This window comes from Lygodium microphyllum, chromosome 22 (assembly GCF_053477565.2).
Source record: "Lygodium microphyllum isolate KBCC chromosome 22, Lygodium_microphyllum_v1.1.10, whole genome shotgun sequence".
Lineage (NCBI taxonomy): Eukaryota > Viridiplantae > Streptophyta > Polypodiopsida > Schizaeales > Lygodiaceae > Lygodium > Lygodium microphyllum.
The window spans coordinates 135,527,999-135,543,232 of NC_141156.1; the positions used below are offsets into that span (position 1 = coordinate 135,527,999).

At 38.8% G+C, this 15,234-nt stretch overlaps 1 pseudogene; it reads right to left on the reverse strand.

Moving 5' to 3' along the window:
• Positions 1–13,535: 13,535 nt before the first annotated feature.
• Positions 13,536–14,116, reverse strand: LOC148017657 (uncharacterized; annotated as a pseudogene).
• Positions 14,117–15,234: the final 1,118 nt, after the last annotated feature.

A 15,234-nucleotide genomic window follows, 5' to 3' on the forward strand; every position in this document is an offset into this window, starting at 1 on the left:
TATTCTAGAAGATACCATGTGTCCTTACCAAATAATTCGCAATATGGTTGTAGGAGACTGTAATGGTGGACACTAGGCAAGGTTGAAGTAAAGTTATCTAAAACCATTTTAATTGGGAGAGGATTAATGATGCTTGATGCATCCAAAACAAAGTTTGGTTGACATTTGAGTTTGTATGCCTCCGAGATAGAGAGTAGGGAAGGTCGGGAGGACTACATGTTGTAATGAATAGTTGCAGGTTGCACAAAAAAATTAAGTGGTTGATACATTTAGAATTTGGTCCTAGGGTCTTCAACAAAGTTGTAGATGGTGAGTAGGACTACAATTTTTCTTTTTAAATCTTGCCAATCTGAGTTACCATTCAAAAGATGAGAGCAATTTTCTATAGAGTGGTATTGTAGGACAGCTCTAGACAGGATAAGACTAAATGTGATGGAGGTAAATTATTGCATGTGACATATGTTTTGATAAATATGTTTGAGATTGACATTAGGGTACCAAGGATAGGGACAATGATTGAGATATGCGAGAAAAGTGAAACAAATGAGACAAATGTAGTGGAGTATCCACATGAGATGGAAGAAGATGCAAGGTAGCTCTGAGGGGAGGAGGAGGAGAGATGCAGTGAAAGATGAGCAAATTGACAGAGATGAAGAAGAGGAAGAGATAAAGAAGAGGAAGAGGTAAAAGCAAGTTCACATGCAGTTAATGAACAAACCTGTAATGATATGGTTGCAGTTATAAATAGACCATGAAGTGAAGATTGAACCATTGGGCAAAACTTGAGTGGATCATTCTTGCTAGAATAAAAGCAAAAAAAGGAATTTTAAAATAGATTTACGAGTGCCTTGGCCCAAAAAGGTAGCTCTTCTTGTATTTGAGTTGAGAGCTTATTGAATAGGACATTGTACTTTGGATTTTAGTGTTATACATAAAGAGAATTAGTGTAGTGCTTTTGTTTCCAAATATATATAGAGGATTTTGGTGTCAGTTGATTTTACTTCTATCTTATCTTCTGCCTTGCTCATTCTCAACAACCCTTGTTGTTTGTGGCTAAACACACTACCCCTCGATAGCATGGGAGCCAAAGTCTACGAAGAGGAGCATGTTGTTCTCCATGTTACAACTAGCTAGACGACATATCTAGGTGATAAGGACCTTGCGTTGACTGTTCTATAGTGCATATGACCTATTTTTGCCACCTTCCCTACTACATTTAGAGCTATATTGCAATAGAAACTTGAGCTTGATCTAGTGGAACCTTCATACTCATTGCGTGGTGTGTACGCTATCTAGAGCGACCTCAAACCAAGCTAGAATATGCAAGATAGCCATCTTCTTATGCTATGTTTTTAGCCTAGGGGTCTCCTCTTGGAGCTTGGCAATACAACAACCTTCTAGGAAATAGGTTCATCACTCCAACAAGTACATTTTGTGTTGTGTTTTTGCACCTCGGCAGTAGGCTTCTCACTGGTGGATAACACCTCAATAGTCTGGGCAACACACTTTGCAAGTGGACAGCCTATTATTTAAGGCAAATAGATGATCTTTATTGCTATGTTTCACATTGGGCACTAACTAACAAAAGTGAGAGAATATAAACAACGACAAGCCTAGAGTTTTTCCAAATCCTTCTCATATTTTATGTACCTAGGATAGACAATACACTACAAATTTTTTGTATTATAGAAATCAGCTTGAGAAATGCAATTGGTGTATTTATTAATTTTGGCATTCTATTTTTTTCTCTCTCAAGCTTCAAATACAACACAATTTGAACTAGTTACAACTATCTTCAATTATAATTAATGATAAACTACCGGGAATGTTGATTCTGAGTGATTCCTCACAATGGATGGGCTAAATGTTGTCACTGCAATCATGTTGATTCTGCTCATTTGCCTTCCATGGAATGAAATCGTGTCATCCAAATCCTCTACTATTATATGCATCTACTTTCAACTCTCCTGGCAGGAGCTGCCTATTGTGTATTCCTTGTAGCATCCTCACCCTAAACCTGTCATCATACAAAAGGCAATGAATATTCTAGAAAACACTGCATATCAGCATATCTAGTGACATGTTGAGTTCTAATAGGAAATTGAGTTTTATGACTTAAGACTCTAGAGTGTCCATCAACAATCAAAGAAAAAAGAAGAGAGTTCATTCTAAGTTAGAACATTTCTTTCTAAGAATGTTTAGGATATATCAATTTTTGGCTAAAGACGTACAAGGTAGCTTGCCATGCTTGACATATTTTCTTCACGTAGTATGCCATGCCTATTGGACTTTACAAATAACAAACGTGAATATTTTTTCAAAAAGAAGTGCATGTGTCTCTAACTCCAAATAGGATCTAATAATCAAAACATCCAAATTCTTTGAGATTGTACATCCGTGCATGTGTGTAAAAGAAACTAGCTAGTTTTGATACACTCAAACACTAAATAGCCAGAAGAGCTTTGGAAGGATATTTTCCATGCAAGCTAAACTAAACATTCAAAAAGTTTTTGATCAATTGCAACACACCAATTGCATTGGATGAGAGCTTCCCAACCACAACTTTACAAACATCCTTTAGGCACAATAGACATAGCAAGAAAAGAAGGCCCTGCATTAAAAACATCACTTCAAAACTTCTGCAGGAACAAAATACACAAAATTTACCTCATTCTACTATAGGGTCTTACTTGATGTGAGGAATCTACAACTCCTTGGTGTATATTCTCTTGAAGTAGTTTTGTAGCATCATCTCCAAGGTCTTAAGGTAAAGATGGACTTTGTTTCTCATCCCCCTCTTAGATCTTAGACTCTGCACTTATCAGATAGCCAGCACCATTATGAAGCATATAGAATAGGCAAAAACTAGCTCACACTAGATGAGACAGTAGGACAAATGAAGATATAGTAGCAAATACCAAAAAGACCTATCTTTACACATTGCAAATGGAAACTTAAACATACTTGTCTGCCACCACCTTGCATTAGTTGTAAGAGTTTGTTGTGGACCTTTCACAAGTGAAACACATCATTACAAAGTTCCATCAAATTTTCACTCTGTTATTAGCTAGTGGTAATGAACCTGTCCACACACACTCCAAACACATTGAAAAATCATACATGCATAGACCATATGTGTGTAAACTAAATAGAGGGTTTTGTCAAAGATAAGTATCTTAGTCTTCAAAGATCTTGTTGTTGGTTTATCGAAGTAGTAATGCGATTATAGGTTGTGCTTCCACAAGGCAAGGCCAACACCAACACCAAATACCTATCAAGCAAGACATGTAGATCTCTCACATCAAGTAAGAGTAAAAAATGGCTATAAAAGGTTACCATTTACCATTGCTATAACCATTTCAATACAAGATACCATTGTGTTTTCACTACTACATGATCAAGGAGAAGAGATCTTAGAGCAAATTGAATGGGAAAATAGGATGGGTTGAGACTCTTTATCTCCTAATCCTCCCAAAATTTTCTCAAAGGCTATTACTACCACCATGGGTGCTCCCCTCCACTCCCTCAATAAGGTCATCACACAAATGCCTAGGCTAAAGAAGGCCCTGCCTCCACATTCTTCTTTCTAGGAGCTTGAGCTTGTGCTCGCCACCATTGCTAAGGTCAAGGAAACCTTAATTGCCAAGCAAGCCAAGCTCTTGTAGCCCCACCTACCTGGTGTCCCATCAAGGGTCTTTACCACCCTCCAGGAGATTTGCAATAAGACCCTATAGCATGCTACTAAGGTTATCATTGAGCTCGAGTGTAGCAGCATTGTAAAAACAACAAATGGATTCAACAAGCCCATGATGATCTCCTTGATACTAGGCCATCTTTGTGGAATCCCACACAAGAGGAGGTACCAGCGCACACCTACAACAACGGAAAGTGCAAGGTCAGTTTTGAATGCAAATTGGGACTTAAGAGCATTGACATAAACATCAACACCACTAGGTGGTTAAAATGATTAGAGCAAGAAGTCTCACCTTTTATCAAAGCACCCTAGATCTCCAAAGTTATAATTGCCTACCCTGAACTTGAACCAATCTCTATCATGGTCTTCCCATCAAGTTGTGACATATTCCGAGGATATATATGTACCTTCCAAGGAACTAGAAACTTGGTTGACCTAGTATGAGCAAAGCGAGAGTGAAAGCATATTGTCATGAAAATAGGTTACCTGACATGAGAAAAGTGACAGTAAATGGGGCTCAAGAATCTACAAGCATTGTGTTGGGCAAGAGCTTACTCATTATGCTAGCAAAACAATGTCACTATATCTAGTTAGCCACAATGTATCATCTTCTGGTGCATCATCATAATCATTATTTTGGAACACGCACCACATGCAATAGAGCAACATTGATACCCAAAGAAAGTAGAGAAGCATAAATACTTACACAATCTACCCATGATTTGGGGTCAAGGGCCTAGGAACTTGTTGAGATTGTGCCTGAGATTTAAGCTCCTTCACATCACAGAGCATAGGGTCATTACTATCTACATACTATTTGATGCCTCTATCATTATGTTCTACAAGCTGGTTGATCTACTTCTCCGCAACTTGTCTACATCCTAGGAAAGCAAAGTAAAAGAAGTTCTTAGAAAAGAACTTGCAATAGCAATGAGATAGCAAGTAAGGGTATTTCAATTATTCCTAAAACAACAAGTAAAGGCATTTCTTTGTGGGGGATAGAAAAAAACCAACAATGAATTGAAAAGACATCATGCCATACTTTTTTGAGACATTGGCAATGTATTAATTGTATCTTTCTTGATCAATCCGTTGTATCTCTCCCCCATCATGATGATATTTAGAATTCTAAATTAGGACTACATATGGTTGAAAGAAAAACACCTAGAATGAAACAGAAGGCAAAAATGTTGATCTTTGCACAACTTATAGGTAAAGTTCACCGATTTTTATGAGATATCGATCACATCAACGGTCCACCAAACATTAACATTCATTGTTTAGTGTAGCATACTACTTGTTCATGCCTTCCTCCTAATGCAATAGCACACAACCATTAGGGTGTGCTCTTATCTTTCCTCCCTTTAGTACAAGATTATTCTAAAATTCCTCATCCATAATCCTAGCTCCTTCAATATCTTCAGCACCCCCCACCACAAAATGACATTGTAATTCATAGGTTTTTACAATGGTCAACCTTCTCTTCATCATAGTAAAGATGTCTTTAAAGACTTTGTTGCTCCACAAAATGATATTGCAATCCACAGATTTATACAATGGTCAACCTTCTCTTCATCATAGTAAAGATGACTTAAAACACTATATTGCTCTAAAGAGTAGTCCCTTTCTAAAAAGCCTTAGGTGCCCTCCAAGTAAATGATGTGAACCTCTAATTTTCATACATGCTTTACTAACATGACTTAAAATTTTCTTCTTGGATTTATTTAGTCTAGTAGATAATATGAATGCTATTGCAAGGGCATATCCCTTAGCATAAATGCTCACTAATGAATTTCCTAACACAAGCCTTTGCGTATGGGCTTTGACATGTATCTCTTTGCCCTTCTTAATTGCTCATGTTACAGTAATCTTTCAAAGTGTAATGAAGGTGCCTGCATATGGGGAAAAACCCTCATCTTGCATGTGCCTAAGCATTTCAAAGCTCCATCATTGTGTCCATACTCAACATAACCGGCAACTATCACAAGTGGAGAGCCAAAAGCAAACACTTCCTACACTTTGTAAGCACACCACACTTGGCACACATGATTAGCATACATGGGCTTCAACATGTATATCTTTCCCCTTCTCAATTTCTCATGCTATGGCAAGCCTTTAAAGTGCAATGAAAGTGACTACATCTGGGGAAAGATCCTCATCTTGCATATGCCTAAGCATTTCAAAGCACACCACACTTGGCACACATGATTAGCATACATGCGCAACAAATACATTGCTCAACACAATATCATGATGTTCATTGTCCCTAGTCGACCTCAACATGTATTTGTTCAGCCCTCTCAATTGCTTCTATGTTACCACTAGTAGTAAACTGCAAGATGAGTGCATCTAGCCAAGGTCTTTGTCCTAAATATGCTCAAAATGTTTCAAAAATCCATCACTATGTCCATGCTCAACATACATGAATCATGAGTCTCCCTATTGTTGCAACATGCAATCCGAGCACTTGCTACCTTCTACTGCAACAATGACAGAACAATACACTTATCAAATCCTTGCAAAAACAAGTCTTTAGAAAAAAAGGCATTTCTTGCATTAAAAAAGTAGACTTGTTTAGTAGGGCTTACCTTGCTGCTATAGATGGCATGCCAAGATTGTGGGAGAGAAGGAAGGAGTCTCACTTGTAGCTTTCTTACTTGCACAATGGGGGAATACACACACAGTGGAGGCTGAAAACAATTTTCCCCTTCTTAGTTGTGTAAGCCAAAAAGAACACTCGTACAGAGAAATAGAAGAACCCTATATATGAGTCTCAAACCAAACTCAACTAACTAAGGTGGCATACTAACTGAGCCACGAACTAGAGTAGATAAGGATAGCTGTCATCTAGCTATTATTCATGGGCGGTGTACCAACCTCATCTGCAGCTAACAAGTCGGTGACATAAATGCACAACGGTCACCCTGGTATATCACGAGTGGAGCTCGATATCTCAACACTCCCCCTCGAGCTCAATCCCAATTCCTGCACACCAAGTAGGTCTCTGAAATTGCGTAGCTTCTCTGCGCCCAATGCCTTCGTGAATATGTCAGCTACCTGATCTTCTGTGGTGACATAAACTAGATCAATAAGGCCTAGTAAAACCCTCTACCGCACATAGTGATAATGCACCTCAATGTGCTTTGTTCTAGCATGATATATTGGGTTATTGTCCAAGTGTATACTACTCATGTTGTCACAATAAATGAAAACTGGCCCATCTGTAGGCTGATACATATCATAAAGTAGCTTATGCAACCAAGCTACCTCACATGCAGCCATTGCTACACCCCTGTACTTAGCCTCTATGCTCGACAAGGCAACTGTAGGCTGTTTCTTGCTGCTCCAAGTGACTGCAGCACTCCCAAAAGAGAACACATATCCACTGGTAGATCGTCTATCAGAAATACTACCAGCCCAATCAGCTTCAGTGTATCCATGCAACTGTATCTAAACCCTAGTCTCATAAAATAGTCCATATTGCAATGTGGACTTCACATACCTAAGTATGCGTCTAGCCGCATCCAAATGCGGTTTCCTTGGAGCCTGCATAAATCGACTTACCAAACCAACAGCATAGCTCAAATCTGGCTTGGTAATAGTCATATAAATCAAACTTCCTACTATGTGTCTGTACATAGTAGGGTCTTCGAGAAGCTCACCTGCATCTGTGCTCAGCTTCACATTCTGCTCTAAAGGAACTGAAATAGGCTTACAGCTTGTCATCCCATATTTGGATAGTATGTCCAATCCATACTGCCTCTACAAGAGTCGTATCCCACTTGGTGATCTAATCACCTCAATGCCCAAGAAATAACACAGCTCTCCCAAATCCTTCATCTCAAACTTCTGCTTCAATAGCATTTTCACATGAAGGATATCTTCATCACTATCACCTGTCATAATCAAATCATCAACATAAATGACAAGTAGCATAATACCTTTCTTTGTTTTTCTCACATAAAGTGAGAAATCTGCCTTGGAAATTTGAAAGCCAATAGTGACAAGATACTGTCCTATCTTATCAGACCATGCTCTAAGTGCTTGCTTCAAGCCATACAAGGATTTCTTCAACCTGCAAACAAACTCAGGATGAATAGCATGCACATAACCTGGTGGCTGCTCCACATAAACCTCTTCTTGCAAATAACCATGCAAGAAGGCATTCTTTACATCCATATGATGTAAAGACCATCCCTTTGATGGAGCCATAGCAATGACTGCTCTTACAGTTACCATCCTTGCAACCGGACTGAATGTTTCTTCATAATCAATGCCATATGTTTGTGCATACCCCTTGACTACTAATCTTGCCTTGTATCTGTTCACAGAACCATCTGCATTGTGCTTCACCTTATAAACCCACTTACAACCAATTTTATTTTTATATTTAGGCAAAGGTACCAATTTCCATGTAGCATTTGCTTCCAAGGCATCCATTTCTTCATCCATGGCTTTCTCCCATTTTTCTTTTCCCATGGCTTGCTCAAAAGAAGTGGGTTCTGGTTCTTGTATCACTTTGACCATATAGGCATAGTGAATGGCTGTAAATCCATCATATTTCAGCCTATCCACAGGATACCTAGCTCTGGTAGACCTGTGCAAAGTAGGTTCACTCATAGGTGCTCTCAAAACATCCCCGGTCTTCCTTACTCTAGGTGTAACAATAGAAGGAATACCCAACTCATCATCAATGCTCTGTTCAAAGCCACTAGATTCACCATCCACATAAGAGTGACCTGCGTTCACATCAAACATGGGCTGATCTACCTTCTCTTTTCCTTTTCGTGAAACCTACATACTACTATCTGCATTGCTTTGAGGAGATTCTCCTGATCTCAATCTGCCTGTCCATGGCGAAGAATGTGAACCACTGCTAGAGGACACTCCAGGTCCACTAATATTTTGACTGCTGTTGTGAATTTTATGCAGCATTACCATTTTGTGCATCTAGATCATCAATCACATTTATTGGTTTATACCAGCTACTCATCTCATCAAAAACAACATCTTTGCTCACTGTAAACTTACGAGTAGAAGGGTTATAGCATCTATACCTTTTTGGTAGCAGAGAGTAACCAATAAAGATGCACTTCTCAGCTTTGGATCCAACTTGGATCTCAACTCATCTGGCACATGAACATAGGCAATGCAACCAAAAATTTTCAAATGAGAAATATCTGGTTTCCTGCCAGTATACCTCTCCTCTGGAGTCATCCCATGTATTGCTGCAGTGGGAGTCTTGTTCATTATGTAGACTGCTGTAGCAACTGCTTCAACCCAGTAAAAATCTAGCAAGTCTTTTTCGTTGAGCATGGCACGAGATACCTCTCCAATATGCCTATTTTTCCTTTCTGCAATTCCATTTGTTGTGGGGTATGATTGCATGAATATTGCTGCTTTATACCATGCTCCTGCAGGAACCTTGCAAACTCATTTGAGAGGTACTCTCCCCCTCCATCTAGCCTTAGGCATTTTATTTGCAGGCCTATTTCTTTTTCAACCATAGCTTTAAGAGTTTTGAAATGCCCAAACACTTCACTTTTCTTTTTCATAAAATACACCCAAAATTTTCTGCTATAGTCATCAATAAAAGTGACAAAATAATGACAGCCTCCAATAGATGAAGCTTTAGTAGTCCACACATCAGAGTGGATTAATTCCAATGGCTTCTTACTCTCTTGAACATGTCTAAGAAATGGTTTCCTTACCTGTTTTCCAAATTGACAGGCTTCACATACCTTATGCATTTCTGCAACCTTGAATTTAGGCAATCTTGCAATAATTTTTGGGCTTGCATTGATTTAAGTCATTGTATATTAACATGACCAATGTGTTTATGCCATATATCAATATCTACAACTACACCGGTCCCATGTGCAAACATTGTTGCACTCAATTCAGGCATGTCTGCATCCAACGTAAACATTCTACCCTTGTTCTTTCCTTTTGCTATCAAGCGACCTTTATTTTTCATATCCTCAACAAAGCATCCATGAGGATTAAATCTGACGTGCAAGCCCTGCTCAACCATTTGACCAACAGAAACCAGGTTCTTGGTGATATTCGGGATATGAAATACATTCGACAGGGTATTTCTTTTTCCCATCTTGCATAGACAAATGAATTTTTCCAATCTGCATAATAGGATGTGCAGTATCATCACCATTCTCTATAAATCCTGGTTTTTTCATTTTCCTTGCATCTTGCATCCATTCTGCATGAACTTCCATGTGGTTTGATGCACCTGAGTCAATATACCACACATCATTGCTTTCTTCTGCACTTGTCATAGAATTGGTCATGTGCTGCACCATAAACAAATGCTCATTTCTGTCATCACCCTATCTACTAGAAGATGCATAATTCCCTTGTTGCAATTTTCCATTCATGATGTCATTCTGCTTTTTATAGCAGTCTTTAGCCATATGACCCATTTTACGACAGTAGTAGCATTCAATATTGCTGTTTGTGTTTTGACCTCTTTGCCATCCACCATGACCTCTTTGGCTCCCCCTGACTCTAGAGTTACAATGTCCTCCTCCATAGGACTGGTTTTCTTGAGTTTGCTGCATATTTTGATTTCTACCACGGCCTCCAGATCGGCCTCCTCTACCTCTGCCTCTACCTCTTTCAGCATTTGAGTAGAAGACAGCTTCTTTTGAAGTTCCTCCTGAAGAAGATGTACCACCATTTCTCTGCTTCTCAGAAATTAGAAGAGCAATCAACTCCTCAAAATTAGGAAATCTTTCACAGACGGAAATGGATGTTCGGAACTGTGCATAATCCTTTCCTAGACCATTCAAGGTCACAGAATAAATCATCATCTTCCACTGGCGACCCAATGGAAGCAAGTGCATCTACAATCTTCTTCACCTTCATGTGGTAGTCATTGATTCTCATACTTTCTCTTTGCACATTGTGCAACTCTTGCTTGAGCTACATTTTCCTAGCTTGCGTATTTGTACTATACATTTTTGACAAAGTATCCCATGCCTCCTTTGGCGTACTTGCATCTTGAATATGCACAATCATAGAGTCTGAAATACTGATAGACAGCCAATACATAACTTTTCTGGCTCTCTCATGCCATCCTTTAAATGCCTGCATTTGCTATTGATTGGGAACATTAGGAAGAACTGGTTCTTCTTCATTTCCTGCAACGAATTCCCAATATCCTTTTCCCATAAGGAAATTCGTCATTCTAAACTTTCATGCTTGGAAGTTGTTCATGTCAAGCTTTTCAGTGACAATCTATGAAAGAGAATCAGACACCATTACAGAACACTGCAAAGAATTCTGTCACTGCAAAAAACATAGTTTCAGCCTCACAAGGGCAAATTTGCAAAACTGACAAAAGTGGTATCTGACCAAACAATCACTTCCTAATGACGATTTTGCATCAACAGGCAACAAGGATGATTCTGTAACTCCCAATGTCTCTGCGCACAAGCATACGATGCAATTTCCATGGTAACTTTTCATGGACCTGTAGAACAATGGTCGCACAATAAAAAACAAGGCCTTTTCTTGAGTGCGTGCGGAAAACTTCCGCCTCCAAAACAGGGCCTGAAATGGCCTCGAATCAAAAAAACAGGGCAACCCAAGGCTAAAGCCTTGTCCCGCAGCATATATTGCCCTCTTGCTACATCACGAAGGGCATCTCAATCTGAGACAATGCACTCTTGCACTTTTTGGCTGTGCTACCTGCAGGGACTTGCTCCCAAACTCGAAAAATGAAAGCAACACTGGTCCTCTTACCAGAACACCGCGAACTTGGTTTGCTTTCTTGAGCTCCTTACCACGAACCAGGCTCTGATACCATGTCAAGATTGTGGGAGAGAAGGAAGGAGTCTCACTTGTAGCTTTCTTACTTGCACAATGGGGGAATACACACACAGGTGGAGGCTAAAAACAATTTTCCTCTTCTTAGTTGTGTAAGCCAAAAAGAACACTTGTACAGAGAAATAGAAGAACCCTATATATGAGTCTCAAACCAAACTCAACTAACTAAGGTGGCATACTAACTAAGCCACGAACTAGAGTAGATAAGGATAGCTGTCATCTAGCTATTATTCATGGGCGGTGTACCAACCTCATCTGTAGCTAACAAGTCGGTGACATAAATGCACAACGGTCACCCTAGCATATCACGAGTGGAGCTCGATATCTGAACATGGCACACACAATAAGCATATATGCTCACCAATGCATTACCTAGCATAATATTATGGGTTTTCATTTTTTGTAAATTGAAAAACTTGTATCTCTTTAGCCTTCTCAGTTGTTCATATGTTGCCACATGCTCCAAAATGCAAGTAAAGGTGACTGCATCTTACAAAGGCCTTTGTCTCACATGTGCTCCATGCATTTCAAAGCTTCATCACTATCTCCATGGTCAATATACCAATAATTAGGTATTCCATGAAACTACCTTTAGCATTAGAAGCTCATTAAACACTTCTTGAAATTTTGCAAGCACACCACACTGAGCATAGATATTTACCAATGTAGTACCTAAAACAATATCATGACTTTTTCTTAGCCCTAGCCTATAGACATCTCTAATTTTTGATTCTTTGTTGCTCTTATGCTACCACAAGGCTTCAAGATACCCTATACTATGTCCCTATAGCTTTTTCTTCTCCTCCAAAAGTAGCAATGGTAGGTGCTTATAAGATATACTACTACAGTGCCTTCATATCTGCTTCCACCACTGTCATCCTGCACATCTCGTTGTAGCAACCATGCATGGAAAAAATTGAACTTGGAACCCAAAAACATTGCTAAGCCTCCAAAATGTCATTCAATAACTTTGAGAGAATTCTCCATTAGCTTCTCATAACTTTGCACTCGCAAGTATTCAACAAAACAAAGAGTCATAACATACAAAGCTTTCACTCCTAGTTGCAAGCAGGAGCAAATATGAAATTTACGATGTCTAGATCTTTGTCCAAGAAGAGATGGCTAGTGCTAAGGGGGATTGGCCCTTTCGCCTTTATCCCTCTCACCATGCATTTACCCACTTGCCTCTTTACCAGAGAAAATGTCATCATTACAGCAACATCCACTTCTAAGCCTAGAATTGAAGCCTTCATTGCATGGCATAGCACCAATAAGGTTTGTATTCATTATCTCCACCGTAGCACATTTCATGTATTCAATATTGCACACCTTGGCCTAGAGGGACTTACCGTCTAGCCCACGTGCAACCAACACTTCATTTGATGACATGACAATAGGCCATTTAATCACGGTCACATTCCTTGAGAGCTTAGGAAATGTGCATTCTTTGACATGATTCTAAAGCTCCAATTATACCACAAGCTATCAAGTTGCATGAAATGTAGCAGCCACTAGAGACATGTGCTCTAGCTACATTCATTCTAAGTGATTTGATGCCTCATGAAAACCATGTTTAGTAATATTGATGATTAATGCAATCCAAGGTATTGCATTTTGGACTGAAATCTAATTAGAAATGTGGTATGCTTCAATAAAATATCCACATTTGTCATACATAACCACCATCATGCTCTCAAAAATTGACATAACCACCATCATGCTCTCAAAAATTGGATTTTCTCTAAATCCTCTTTTGACAATTTAGCTCAAAGTAGCCTTCCTTTTTCTATGGTTCCCAAGCTACCACAAGCTTTCAAGCTACAAACAAATGTGACATTAGATGGAGGTATACCTTCTAATTGCATCGTCATAGAAATTCAATGCTCCTTCAACAAGTCCATTTTCAACATACCCTAAAATCAACAAATTGCATGTAACTTGATTGTGAGTAGGTAGCAGGTTAAATACTTGCTATGCTTATGCAACCAAGATACAATTAACATGCATGTTTCCAACATACTAAAATGTCTTCAACAACATTATTCAACTTTCTCATTGCACTTATTGTCTTAGGTGAGTCAGAACAAATGTTTTGAGATATTGGATTGGATTCTTGTTCAATAACAACAAACTTGTGGCTTTCTCATTGGCTCTTAGAAAAACTAGTCCACACTATAAAATGGTGCAACACTATTGATGCTGCAATTGCCAATGATGTAGTTCCACATCCATATTGTGGGATGTAGAAAAAAGAATCATAGATTGATGTTTCTTTGCTGAATAGGCCCACTCCCTCATTTCCTAGCAGGAAGGCAATGCCGTGAGTGAATGGATGCTCATGAATTGTAGTCGCTCCATCCAATGTCACAACCTTTATGCTTGAGGTAGGCACAAGTGTCAATAAGGGTGTAGAAGTACATGAATTAGAGGTGTAGGGTTGCACCATGGATGTTCAAGGAGTTGAAGCCCTTCTTCTGACAAGGATACACCAAAGGGAATGGCACTACTGATCAAAGTCCTAATGTTGTGCCTCTTTGCTGCCTTGTACATGATCATGAAGCTTTGCACCTTACTCATTTTAGCCAAGCATGGCTACGTCATCTTTTGTGCATGCTTCACACACACACACACACACGCACACACACACACACACACACACACTCTCTCTCTCTCTCTCTATATATATATATATATATATATATATATATATATATATATATATATATATATATATATACTAAGAGTGTACTAAGCATTGTGTTGACAATGTACTAATAATATACTAAGGGTGTGCTAACAATGCTAAGAGTGCACTAAAAATGTGCTATTATGCACTAAGAATGTGGTAACAATGTGCATAGTCACATGATTTATTTCTCTTAGCTTTTTAGATGCTAGGTGAGCCTCATCAAGACAATACATAGGTTTATAAATGCAATCATCTCTACAATGTGTATTTGAAAAGCATCCTCTTTTTTTGTGCAAAACTTGTGTCTCTATTTTCCAAAACTTAAGGATTGGCTCTTTCATTGCATTTGTTATTGGATTGACTTGTGTTGTTTCTTTCAACATGTAATCAATCACCACATTCTATCATAGGTATCTATAGGAGTGTCAAAGTGTGACTTGGCTATAAGTAAAAGTCTCACTTGGGAACTTCAAGGACTCAAAAGGGCTCGATATGGATATTTAGATATTTGTCTGAGCTCATCAACATAATGAGTGCACCCTTCTTAGAAAAAAGCTCCTCCTTTGAGTTTGGCTACGTGATGGAAGTGATAATATTGAGAACATCAAATATTAACATGATTTGAACCTCACCCACCTCTCTTGTACTATGACATTCTAATCCTCACAAGGTGCTAAAGAACTAAGCCAAAATCTATTGCTTGACCTCTTGCCCATTGTATTGTGTTCATGCATTGAAATATTTCACCACATCTAACGATATTCTTCATTTGGAATCTTCATCAACAACTAAATCACCCTTCTCAAGCCTATGCTTATGTCATTCTTTCAGTGATTTATTTTCTTTGTGGCTTCATACTCCCAAATATTTTGATGTGTTGGGATGAAAAGAAAAGAGATACAAAGTGCCACCCAAGACCCAAATAAGTAAATTCTCCAAAGTAGCAAAAGTCATTGCACACCTCAAGCCAAAAAAAAAGAAACAAGGATCATTACGCACACATTGA